The sequence below is a fragment of the Cydia strobilella genome, chromosome 4, assembly GCF_947568885.1.
Source record: "Cydia strobilella chromosome 4, ilCydStro3.1, whole genome shotgun sequence".
NCBI lineage: Eukaryota > Metazoa > Arthropoda > Insecta > Lepidoptera > Tortricidae > Cydia > Cydia strobilella.
In genome coordinates, this window is record NC_086044.1 from 13789501 (window position 1) to 13803307 (window position 13807).

Here is a 13807-nt window from a genome sequence, read left to right on the forward strand (position 1 = left end):
AAACAACCATAAAAAATTAAATTATGTTTATATACTATTATATTGTCAACATTTAACATTATACACATTATATACCTAGCAAAGCTACATTGCTACATGCCACAGTATACGGAACAACAACAGTTGAATAGTCACTCAAAGTTTATAGGCAGTGTAACAGCGGCCGGCAACAACACAAAGAGAAAAATAATAGTTAGTAGTTGCAAAGATAGATATAACTCCGTAATTGGATACAGTCTAAGGAAAAAACGTGCCTCGAAAATCAAGAAAATTTGATTCTCGTTCAGAGGGCGCTACTAGCTTTGGCTTACTGTCGTATAGATGGCGTTGACGGTTTCGTTTGTTATTTAACAATTTTAACGCATATCAGTGAAAGAACATGGGTCAAAATCATAAAAATAATTAATGCAAATAAAAAAAAATCATTTATCCATATTTAAATACATTTTATCGTATTTTTATAAATATTTATTTTTAGTTTTAAAGTGTGTCGACAGATGGCAGTGAATTTACTGGGGTTACAAAATTTACTATGACAGTACCGCTCTAGTATAAGTTACTCTATGGTAGTTGCAAGCCAAAGTAAATATAAAAAACAACTTTTCCAAAGCGACTTGAGTATTAGGTTCACATTCTCGTGTTTCAGTTTTATTACACTTATTTAGAAGTTGTGTAATATTTGATTATATATTTATGTGTCTTAATTGTAGTAACAAAAATTGGAATAAAGTATGGGAATAAAGAAAATAAGTATATATTTTGCATCACCTACAACAAACATTCTAGCTGTGCAAAATATAACAAAACTGTGTGTATGTATGTACATAAATAAATAATTATTTGGTCGAGACAGCAATCACGGTTTTGGGTTCAGTTTTGTAAAAACTACCTACTTTTTTTCACTAAGATCGCGGACCTACAAAGCGTAGACGTTCTTGAAGTTTTTATTAAACTAGGTACTTATGTCCATACATATGTACTTGAGTATCGAAATATTTGAAACAATAATCACTAAAACATAACAACCGTCACTTACAAAACTTCAATGTCAGTTACACAGAAGCTTTAAAAAAACCGGACAAGTGCGAATCGGAGTCACCCACCGAGGGTTCGGTACATTTTAGTATTTGTTGTTATAGTGGCAACAGAAATACACCATCTGTGAAAATTTCAACAGTCTAGCTATCACGGTTCATGAGATACAGCCTGGTGACAGAGACGGACAGAGGAGTCTTAGTAATAGGGACCCGTTTTTACCCTTTGGGTACGGAACCCTAAAAACATTAAATAGAAATTGAGAGTAAATATTTATAATGAGTTTTTGTTAAAATGAAAACGTAAAAACTTTTAAGAAATATTTCAAAAAACAAACTAACAAGGTCCGCCGTCGAGCTCAATTAAAAAAACACATGCACTATAAATCTGTTAGGTTGGTCTAGGCCCGGGTCAACCGTGACCGGGGCTTAGTGTTGCAAGAACAATAAATTATACAAGTGAGCGCAAGGGCATCCGTGCGTTTGCGACTTTATGTGCCCATAAATCACGCTACTAGCGTTACTTCTTCCGCCCTACGGCTGAACTTGTCCGACGACGTAGCGCTACAAACTTCTGATTACTTGTGTACGAACCGAAACATTGCACAATAATTTATTTCGCTTGCTATCGCTTCTTATCAGATCTATATTATCTTATAATAACTAGTTACTTTGTTTGCAAGTTTTGTTTCATTGATGACTTTATTATTTAAAAAAATGTATGGACATAGATAGGACATTTATGAACATAACTATCTGCTATTGCTTAAATCGAATGTTTATACCTTATTCGCAACCTTTTGCGAGGCTACATCACAAGTTTTATCTATTTTATAACTGTTATAGTTTATTACAGTAAGTATTTGTTAGTCTGTCCGAATGGGCTGATGATCAAGCAAGATTTAATTAAACAAATCCTGATTATCAATACAGCTAAAAAAATTGGCGTTATTCATAAACACGCCACAAGCCTAAATTAGCTAATAATCGTTTGTCTTAATTTGTCATTTTGGTTTATTTAATGTAAGAAAGGGATTAAACATAGATTAACTAATCGAGGCTTGTAAAGTTTTATGAATAGGTTTGGGTACTCTAAGAACAAATTAAATTACTTTCTATGAAAATATTTTAATTTGTGTTTTTTTAAGTACCTAGACTGTACATAATATAACAAAATGCTCATGGACCGTTAGAGCTAAGCCAAGTAGCGGTGCTATGTAGACTATTAAAAATTTGCATTCGACAACACATTTTGAAATAAAATATTATTCGAATTTTGGTACATTTATTAATTTCATGAATCCATTTCGTAATATAATAATAAATAAATATTATAAGGACATTCTTAGGTACACAGATTGACCAAGTCCCACGGTAAGCCCAAGGAGGCTTGTGTTATGGGTACTCAGACAACGATATATGTATATAATATATAAATACTTAAATACATAGAAAACACCCATGACTCAGGAACAAATATATGTGCTCATCACACAAATAAATGCCCTTACCGGGATTCGAACCCAGGACCATCGGCTTCACAGGCAGGGTCACTACCCACTAGGCCAGACCGGTCGTCAAACGTAATAGTGCATTACGATACAAGTGCGAAAGATAGGAAAGTCGTACCGAGTGGCGATAAATTAAAACACGACCGAAGGGAGTGTTTTAAATCGACACGAGTTGCGAATTACCTGTTCGCACATATACATGTGTTCGTATAACGTTTTACAGTACATATGGCATATGGCCCTTCAAATTTTCGACATTAGTCACATAATGTGCTAATTATCGCACTAGTGCGGTAAAGTAGCACCATATGTACTGTAAGTTAATATATAGGTAATAATACCTAGTTTAAAGCGATATTAATGGTTTAAAAATACTTAATATAAGTATTTGAAGTAATGTATATTTATTTAGATTTTTTGGGGATGAAAGAAATTGCTGCTTTAGTTGAACAACAGTTACAGAAGCCTTTCATTACATCTACACTCCTTGGAATGCGTACCTAATAGTAACTACGTATGCCAAACATCAAATTTTATGCAGTAGCATGTCCTAAATGTAAACTTTTAAAATATTCTTATTCAAACATGAGAATCGCAACGTAGTCACACAATATTTTCATAAATTGCAGGGAGTGGTCGCGTGCACGCTCCCTAGGGCATCGGCGCGTGCGCGCTAATTGAGGGTTTGCCGTTCTATCCCTAAGACAGGCTAATAGTACTCTATGAGTGTGTATTCAAAGTTTAAAATCGTATGAACTGCTGCCTTGGGCAGAGTAGCAGGACGGTACCGCCGCACTGTCGGAGCTTCGTGTAAATGCGGTGATCGGATGCGACAGCAGTGCTTTTGGTCGGAAACAATTGGGAAGCACTACCAGTCTACCAGTTAAGCCGAGTGGATACGGTAGAGCTTAATCTCGGGAGCGCATTCTACACTATGGTATGGATACCTACAATATTATATGTAGGTATTCATATTATTACTCATCCGTACATACATGTATTGACACGAACGAGACGCACGATAGCTAAATGACATCATTTTGATATGTTATTAGGTATATATGTCAATAGCATGGGGTCCATAGAGATTGGTCTAATGTCTAGTTTAAGACAATAGAGAGACCCTAATTTTACAGGTATCATTGAAAAATTTGCCTAATTAGATCCTGCTTGCCCAACGAATAAAAGCCACGACCTTAATGTAAAAAGTTTAATTAGAAAAGCGCTCTAACTAGTTTTCCTACATGTTTTGGCTAAAACTAGTCTTCTATCTACACATCACATAGTGTCTTGGTACTTGGTGAAAACTAAAATGCTATACTCGGTATGGTTTATGTAATATGAATATGGCTCTGGCAAAAAAGAGTACAAATTAAAAAGTGGCAATACTGTAGTGTCGTTCCTTTCTTTCTTAGATTGATTTGAAAGGGACGACACTACAGTGTTGCCACTTTTTAATTTCTACTCTTTTTTGCCAGACTGCACATATAGGTAGAACTTATAAATTGATTGCATAGCACAGCTTTATTTTAAAATAATCGTGAGCAGTTTATTTCCATATCATCGTGAAGAGCATTTTCGATTTAAAAATAGAAAAGTTAAGGCTAAAATTAAATAAGACAAAATGATTATTTATCATTGCACTGGCTTTAACTTATCATTGCACTGGGTTAGTTATGACGGTAATTGTACGAGATACAGCGTTAGGTATACTTACTATAATAAGATTCCTATCCGGATCTATGCATCCGTTGTTATCCGTTTTTACAGTTGTACAACCCCACTTAAAGCCTTATCTTATAGTGAGATGTACTGTATGTAGATGTTCAAGATCGGATATTTTTGGACATTACTCATCGTAAGTACAAACAGTATCTTATTACTTATGGATAAGCAATTGCTCATTTGGCATGTGCTTGATATGGACACAGAAGTCTGGGTTTCGAGTTCAAGCTTTACCATTATGTTGACTAATAGTGTGTTCGATAACAACGATTATATCGTTTTCACATTCCGATACACGTAGTGATAACGGAAATATGATTATGTATTATCTGATTGGTGGCGTTTCGCATTTTATTTTGAGCGTTGACGTCATGCCGAAGACAGTGCACCGATTGCGCAAGGTTTTTAAAAATCTATTAACTATGAAAACGGATTATATCGCATATATTGAATTTATAATACATCCCGACGTTTCGAACCCTTTACAGCGTTCGTGGTCAACGGGTGACCGAGGAAAAACTACAAAGTGCAAAAATACCCACATACAAAAAATAATAAACCATAAACTATAAACTTTAAAGCTAGTTGTACATGCAAAATCGGTTCATAAAGCTAGTTATACAATACAACTATTTTCAAGTAAAGATATAATATATACGCGATAAAGCTACGCCGGCTCCAACCCTACACCTCGGATCCGAAAAGATTTAATTCCCTCCTTAATTGTAGGAGGGTATCCCATTATGGGACCGGCAACAAACTCGGCGGGACACATCTTTTCAAAACATATTATAACATCATCCATCACAAAGGTCTTACAGTCTATGTTTTGCTTGCTCCTTTATCAGATGGACTACCGGATCCCAAGCCGGTGGTAGAAAAAAGCCATCTTCCCTATTAAAGTTTGGATATTTCTTCTCAATAGCCTCGCGCAACATTCTGGGTATGTATCGCTTCTCCTTGGCAAGAACCAGAGGCTTATCAAACTTTATTGAGTGATTGGCTTCATCCGTGACATGCTCCCAGACTGCAGACCTAGGTCGACGGTGCTTGACATCAGCTACGTGTTCCTTCACCCGAGTGGAAATGCTCCGTTTCGTCTGTCCGATATATGATAGGCTACACTCACAGTCCAGCCTGTACACTCCTGCAATCTGTAGAGGGGTATTGTATTTTACAGGCATCAGGAATTGTGACATCTTCTTCATTGGCTTGAAATATGTTTTTATAGAAGCACGCTTCAAGATGTGGCTGATCCTGTCCGCGACTCCTCTGACAAAAGGCAGAATGACAGGCCTGCGCTCAACTGTGGGGAACTGTGGGGTGTGTGGGGGAGTATACGCGATATAATCCGTTTTCATAGTTTTATTTCATGAGTAACTATCGCGGTAGCTGAAGACAATATAATTTATTAACTATTTAGTTTTATACCTATTATGTTGGTATTTCCTAATTTTTTAGCATAACTTGTTAAAAGCCCAAAGTGCTGTTTTGTGACTTTGGATGAATTAAGTACGGAGAACTTTAACTGCATAACATAACTTGATGTATTTCATTGTTCATAAGTACCCTATGTCTTATTTTTATTTGTTAGGCAACACTAAGTTGTTACACCTGTATCCTAGTAAAATTTTCAAAACGTACCGTAGTAGTTGTGGGGAATAAATTTGCAATTTAAGTAATTTAAATAAAGTTTGAAAGTAATAACCGCTCAAAGCGTAGATATATGATATTGATATGTAAAACAAAACATATTCAATCCTAGAATAATATGCACAGTCAAGATTTTCAGTATTGTGACATGACTTAAGTATAAAGCTCTGCGCTAAAAAACTTCCAGGTCTTAAGTTCGAGAGAAGTTTTTTGTTGAGTATTTTTTAAGCTTAAAAGGATTCGACTCGAGCTTCCGAATAAAGATTTCGTAAACTTTTTGTAGGTTTTATCTAAATGAATTATAAAGAAACTAGGCATTATGGTATGATTTGTGTACCTATCTCGTGTGAAGACGATGCGTTTAGAATTTAAATATTGATTGTTCTCTGAAAAGGGCTCAAGTAAAAGAAGGTCTCTAACAAGTTGAAAAAAACTGAAGTTTAGTCTTAATTATTACTCTGAAAAAGGAGATGACTCATATGACTCGAGTGTTAAGGAGGTTCTCTGAGCCAGAAGGCGAAAAATCTCCTTGTATTGTAGTTTTTTGTTATATTATCTTTAATCTATAAACTTCCGACACACGAATTATGACACTTCGCTTGATACAATTAATTCCCAAAGTAACCTCTAACTAGGACTTTTAATACAACTTTACTCAGTTATTTATAACTATAAACAAAAAAAGAAGAAAAAACGATCTTAACTTAAATAGTAATTTTACCGCTTTCGAATTTCGATATTGTAAAGCAACGTTGTTAAAATAAAATTGACACTTGGCGCTCATGGTCTTTCCCGTTCTTTCTTGCGAAATGTGACAGTGATAGCGGCAAACCGATGGAACGGCCTTAACATTAACAAACACGAGGTGCACGAACTTGTCTACAATGTGTAACATTTATGCTAAAAAAAATTATCGATAGGTATACGAATATTTCGAATATATAGATCATTAGTATAACCAATGACGCTAATCATATTCGTATGTCTCTTTGTGGGTATCAAAGCATAAAATATGATAGCAAGTAAAGAGCCTTTACTACGCCAATAAACCTGTTGACCTTAATTATTCTGTGTCTTATAGAAGCTGATTTTTTAACTAAGTGTACCGTGTGTGTTGGGCCAGACTTATTTACCTACTTACGAGTACATACTTGTATGTACCTAGCTAGCTATACTTAATAGGAATTGAATGTAATGACATAAGTAATATTTAAAAAGAATTTACTGACAGCTATAAACTCTCTACCGCTGTGCGCGTTAAAATAAAAGCTGAACGTCCTTACTCCTATTCGTCTTTTATGTTTACACGTATTTAATAAAAGATGCTGCTAATAGTTTCAACATATTTAACAAATTAATGCAGTATGGCGCCAATTTTATTAGAACAGTGAAATTAATAAATAAATAATAATAATAAGCAGCTCTATTTATGACTCATGTCTCATGTTAATGTTAAACTTTTGCCAGTGTTTCAGAACTAATACTTAAATACATATTTATTTTACAGGATTTGTACCTACTTATTATATGTATATATGTTATATGAAGTTGCAATCAAAAGCAATGAACTTTTCCTTGGATCACGGTTAATATTGACAATTATAAGCCAGTTATTTTTTTACAGACAATGCATAAAAAAATCCGGTCATGTGCGAGTCTGACTCGCGCACGAACGGTTCCGTACCATTACGCAAAAAACGGCAAAAAAATCACGTTTGTTGTATGGGAGCCCCACTTAAATATTTATTTTATTTTGTTTTTAGTATTTGTTGTTATAGCGGCAACAGAAATACATCATCTGTGAAAATTTCAACTGTCTAGCTATCACGGTTCATGAGATACAGCCTGGTGACAGACGGACAGACAGACAGATAGCGGAGTCTTAGTAATAGGGTCCCGTTTTTACCCTTTAGGTACGGAACCCTAAAAAGCCAGTGTTATTATCCGATTAGGAGACATAATCCATAGGAAAAAAGTCGGCCAAGAGCATGTCAAGCCATGTTCAGTGTAGGGTTCCATAGGTACCATTCTGTCAGAATAGGCTTAACGGGGCTAGTAGTATCATGTACATTACAGGCATAAGGGAGTAACTTCGCAGCGCTTTGTACGTCTTTTACTAAGAAGAGAAGACTTCTTGCATTAACTCGAAAATGGCTAGACCGATCATGTTCGCTATAGTTTCCATTGAAAGTATTTTTAAGCTTTTATTTTACTACTTTTTGTCATAATATTCATTTTTCTTTCAGAGCGATTATTTCCGAAAATAGTCACTATCAAAAAAATGGTTGTTGGAAACCCGTATTCGTTTTGAAAGACCTATCCAACTATTTATACCATTGGGTTAAAGCAAAAAAAATTTCAATAAAAACCATTTTGAATTAATTTTTAACAAGCAGAAACGTCTGCGAACGATGCTATTAAGCTTAGCTTATTATCCAGAGGCCGTGAGTTCAAGTCTCATCCAAGGCAGTAATTTTTCCACTTTTAAATTTTTTCTTAGCTTAAAACCATTTTGTATGGGAAGTAGCCTAAAAATTATTTTTTTGCAGTTTTTATGTTCTGTCGCCATGTATGATTTAAGGATGACTCACGTTAGACCGGGCCGTGTCCGGGCCGGAGCTTCCGGCGCTTACTTTTCTATGACATAACAGGTGATCACGTGGTGCTTTCCATAGAAAACGAAGCGCCGGAAGCTCCGGCCCGGACACGGCCCGGTCTAACGTGAGTCATCCTTTTTGTTCGTACTTGTGTTGTGATCGTCACGAAAAAATATATTTTATCTTTATGTACCTATCCATGCCAAATTGCAGCTTTCTCTCACTAACTATCACGGAGCAAAGCCTTGGATGGACAGACAGACGGACATGGCGAAACTATATAAGGGTTCCTAGTCGACTACGGAACCCTAAAAAACGAAACAAGAAAAACTAACTGCGCACCGCCCAGTACGAGGTCCACCAGTCAAAAACTTTTTTAGTATGTGGACATCCTAAAATAAACAGACATTTACAAAAAATAAAGCCTAATTTTGTTACTTTATTATCTTTAAAGGCATATACCTTATACATCTTAAATTTTGTATTGTGAGTCTTAGAAAAAATGTATCCAAGTAGTTTACTCTTGTAATGTCCACGGTTTTTCCCGAACGTTTTTAACCCACCACACCAATGAATAGCTGTCAGGCATCCAGTAATGACGATAATAAGGCAGCCTGACGAGAAAGTCTGCTCTCTCTAGACTAGTCTAGCTAGACCATCTGCCTGTATGTAAGTACAGATCAATACGAGAATGAAATTTGTCTCACACTAATGTCTGTGCCCTGCATTATCGACAAACACAATATTGTCGACAAATACACAATGACGCGTGCACGGGCGTGTATCTAATTACTGGGAAACTACGCTTATCGCCGCAATCGCTACCTTATTGAACTCGTCCTCGTCCAGAAATCAACCGATTAGTATCATACGATTTTCGCGAAATATCTCAATTTATTGAAGATAACAGAAAAAGTAAGGACAAATCGCTAAATATTTCAATTTATTGAAGATAACAGAAAAAGTAAGGGCAAATCGCCTAGCATGGTACGGGCATGTGATGCGGAGGGATGAAAGTCATGTGACGAGAAAGGTATTAAGAATGAATGTGGAGGGAGCTACGAGGAGAGGAAAACCGAGGAAAAGGTGGATGGACTGTGTGAAAGATGATATGAAACTAACGCAAGTGAATGATCAGATGACGGGTGACAGAGAACTATGAAAGAAAAAGACATGCTGCGCCCACCCCAAGTGAATGGGACAAGGGCAAGCGAATGATGCTGATCTCAATTTATTGAAGATAACAATATTTAAATCAGGTGAAATGCTAATAAAACAAAAACCGTGTATTTTTTTCACCTACATGTTTAGTAGTAGTAGTAGTAATCACTTTATTGTACACAACACAGGTTTACAAAAATAAATTATAGTAATGGAAGTACAAAGGCGAACTTATCCCTATAAGGGGGGTTATTGGTTTACAAGGGGGCAAAATTGTTGTTTAGCCCCTCGTGCTAATATTGATATCCGAGCAAGCGAAAGATTCCAAAATTGCTTCGAATAGTGGAATCGCGAGCATTGCGAGGTTGCCCCTGAGTGAAACACGAAATTTTTCACCACACCAACACGAAGCAAATTAACTGTAAAACATTACAAATCAAATTCAAATGAACGTTATTAAATATTTATCATTCAAGGTTATCACTTAAAAGTCAATTCTATCAGCTAACATGACTAAACTACTCAAAATTTGCATCAGATAACTTTGCCACACATGGATAAAATGCAACTTTCTTATTAGTTTTTGAAGTACAAAGAGAGTTTTTTTTGAGCTGGTGTGGTAAAATAACAATTTCAAGATGCGCGAAATTCCTATTTAAATAAAAATAAATAAATATTTGGTGACAATCTTTCACAGATCGACCTAGCCCCAATCTAAGCAAAGCTTGTACTATTACTAATACTAGGCGACGATATACATACGATATAGATATAAATACATACTTATATACCTACATAGAAAACAGCCATGACTCAGGAACAAATATCTGTGTTCATCACACAAATAAATGCCCTTACCGGGATTCGAAACCGGGACCATCGGCTTCATAGGCAGGGTCACTAGTCACTACCCACTAGGCCAGACCGGTCGTCCGCCGGTATTTAGCTTAAATATGAATTTCAAACCGAAATTAAGATTGAATAATGAACTACTGAACTATGAACAAGGGCAACACATAGCTAGAAAGACTGGAGACAACCTGGAAAAGCTCATGGTCACTGGTTTGCTGGAAGGAAAGAGAAAGGGCCGCAGTCCAACGCGTGGTCCGACCAGGTTAGCAAATCGCTATCCATCAAGGTCCATGATGCCTTAGAAGTCGCAAGAGATCGAAATGCCTGGAAATCTGCCATCCGGAATCATGTGCTCCACGTAGGAGGTCTCGGTCTCGACTCTCAGCACTGAGGAGAATGAAGCAAGGAGGAGGATGGATATTATGCGTATAGTTAATATTTTCAACAAAACCAAAATACCTAATAATTTGGAGTATCCCTTATATTTCATTAAATTGTCGAAATGGCTTTTACGTATTAACTTTGGCTTCACACATGCCTCTCAAATGTCCGGATCCGGAACACCGCTGCTTCGTCACTTATAAAGATTGCAGACAAGGACTAACAGGAAAAGATATCAATAATTCTCAAAGCGTTATTATGAAATAAGTTTTATCTAACCTAACCCTTTATACTTTTAGACATGCCCGGTGCTCGTCTATTATGTTTATTTATCTGTTTCTCCCCATACAAAGGTATGTTAATTAACATCAGTTCTTGACGATCAATTATTATTTCTATGACTAGGTTGACCGGACAATGTTAAGTCTAAAAATCAATACATCCGTAAAGTTAAATAGGGCATGCGCATAAAATATAACGGCAGAGTAACGTTAGCATAAATAATTGACGCCAAAGTGCCGTTCGCGATCCCGCCCGCTGGAAAACGGCGCTATAACTCGATAATGCTTGCGTTATCTGATTAGGCTGAACCGAAAAATTATATCATTCGGTAATTAGATTAAATTGCAATTTAGAGATGTGCCGCAGGCGGCACGCGCCTCGACAACTTCGTGGTACTCGCGCTTCGGTAGGGGCTATCTACCCTTCGTATCAAATGACATTGTCGAATTATAGCGACTTTTTTGTGCCATTAAGTTCAAGGCTAGGTAGTATGGGATTAATTCCGTTTGTTTTATTTGGTAACTAGAAATAGATTATGTAACAATTGAACCTTACCTACTTACAAAACAATTTTATTTAAAAAAACTACCTACCTACTCTATATTCTTTAATAAATATATCATTTTCTATAACGAATATACAGTTTAAGACATTTTATTACCCGATTACTAAAGTACATCATTTAATTCTCTTAGCGCCACTTGCAACTTCTCACTAACCCGGGGTTAACCCGTTAAACCGTTAACCTCGGGTTAGTGGGATGGTGCAAATGGCCCTTAATCTTTCGACGCTCCTTAATGCCTCTTTAATATGTATAATTAGAAAATTGGCATTGAGCATATCGAGCTATGGTCTATGATAGGTTTCACAGCCTGTAGGTACTACATTAGTAGTTTATGTGATTGTTAGCACACTGAAAGGCATTAAAACAAGATTGTGGGTTTATGAAACGAGCTGAAGGTGAGTTTCACAATACCATAACATGAGTGGTTCAATGCCTAGTTATGTACAGTTTCACATATATAAGTTCTCTATGATGTGTTCACGAACCGCATATTACGACCCCATTGTGGCGTTGATCACACTGTTTATAATCGACATTTCATTTCGAATAAATCGTCATCTCGATTGATGTTAGAATTAAGGCATATTCAAATTCTTTTTCATCACACCAGCTACCCCAGCTGGTAAAGGCTCTCTTGATTGTTCAAAAACTAATGAGAAAGTTGCGTTTTATCCATATGTGTGGCAAAGTAATCTAATGCAAATTTTGGGCTGTTTCATTATGTTGGCTGGTAGAATTGTCTTTTAAATGGTGATTTTGAATGATAAATATTTAATAATATTCATTAGGATTTAATTTGGTTTGATTTAATTTGATATGTTACAGTAAGTATAGTATAGTGAATAATTCTGTGTTTCACTTGGTGGCAAAACTTGTTTAACCCTCGTGCTTTGAAACCCTCGCATCGCACAAGATTCTACTTATCGAACCACTCGCTATGCTCGTGGCTCAACTTTGGAATCTTTCACTTGCTCGGATATCAATATTAGCACGAGCGGTTAAACAACAACTTTGCCCCCTTGTATAACAAATAACTATTGTTTTTCAGAGGATGTTCGAAATTTGAATGTCATTATTAAATCATATTCGATGTTATTATTAATCTATAGGTAATAACATTTTTACAGATAATAATGTTTTAAAATTTATAACAAAAGGGGTTTATGGGTGTAGATAATATTAAGAGAACACGTATGAAGTCTACGTAGGTATATAGGTACTCATTTCGTATTTAATACCTACATATGAAGCAACAACAAAACAACCGCTGTGAAAACTCGTAAAATAACATGTTGGTGATACTCGTAGTCTATATGACTAGTAATATAAAATTATAATAGTTATTTGCATAATTTCCCTCTATAACCAAATAAAAAAGAAACCATAAAATCAAAACTAATAAAACAAACTTAACGGACTGTCGTCGCCCCTTCAGACTGCGAGTCACCCCACTTATTAAAATTAATAAGTGGGCCCTCGTCTGTATTAATGATCGCGCTGTGTAAATAACGATATAATATATTTGGCAAACAACGAAAACCAGACCGTGCCCACTACGTAACCAGACAATTTCGCTTGTGGTGTACCAGCAAACAAATACAAAAATGTATATCTTTAGATACAAATTACAATACGTTCTATAACTATGTTACTTTAATTTAATGTAAGGAATAAATTACATACGTACAGGTTAGGAAAAAATCGGTATGTAAAGCATTTTGGTTTTTTATCAAATAAGTGTAGAGTGCGCTTAATCGTAAGTAAATAAACAACATACCTATTATTAGCCTAAATATTAGAACCGGAATCGATATCGGTCTAGTGAGATGTACCCATCACATTTCACTCTGCTATTTACTAGTTGACTACATGAGACCATTTACTAGTTGCTTCTTGTACAAAATTACTTAAAATTAAGTAACTCCAAAAGAAAAAAAAAATATTCTCCTTTCCGAAAACAGCTGGGTTGTGGAATTACAAAAACGTGCTGCTCGCATCATTAGCGGAAAGTAAGTAAGTAAGTAAATATTCTTTATTGCACCAAAA

The 13807-nt window shown here is 35.8% G+C and overlaps 2 protein-coding genes across 2 annotated transcripts in view; both read right to left on the reverse strand.

Moving 5' to 3' along the window:
• LOC134741069 (LIM/homeobox protein Lhx3) overlaps positions 1-13807 on the reverse strand; it is an 88820-nt gene that overhangs the window by 32671 nt on the left and 42342 nt on the right. The gene's annotated exons all lie outside the window — the stretch shown is intronic.
• LOC134741066 (cysteine desulfurase, mitochondrial) overlaps positions 1-13807 on the reverse strand; it is a 90286-nt gene that overhangs the window by 703 nt on the left and 75776 nt on the right. The window lies entirely within an intron of this gene.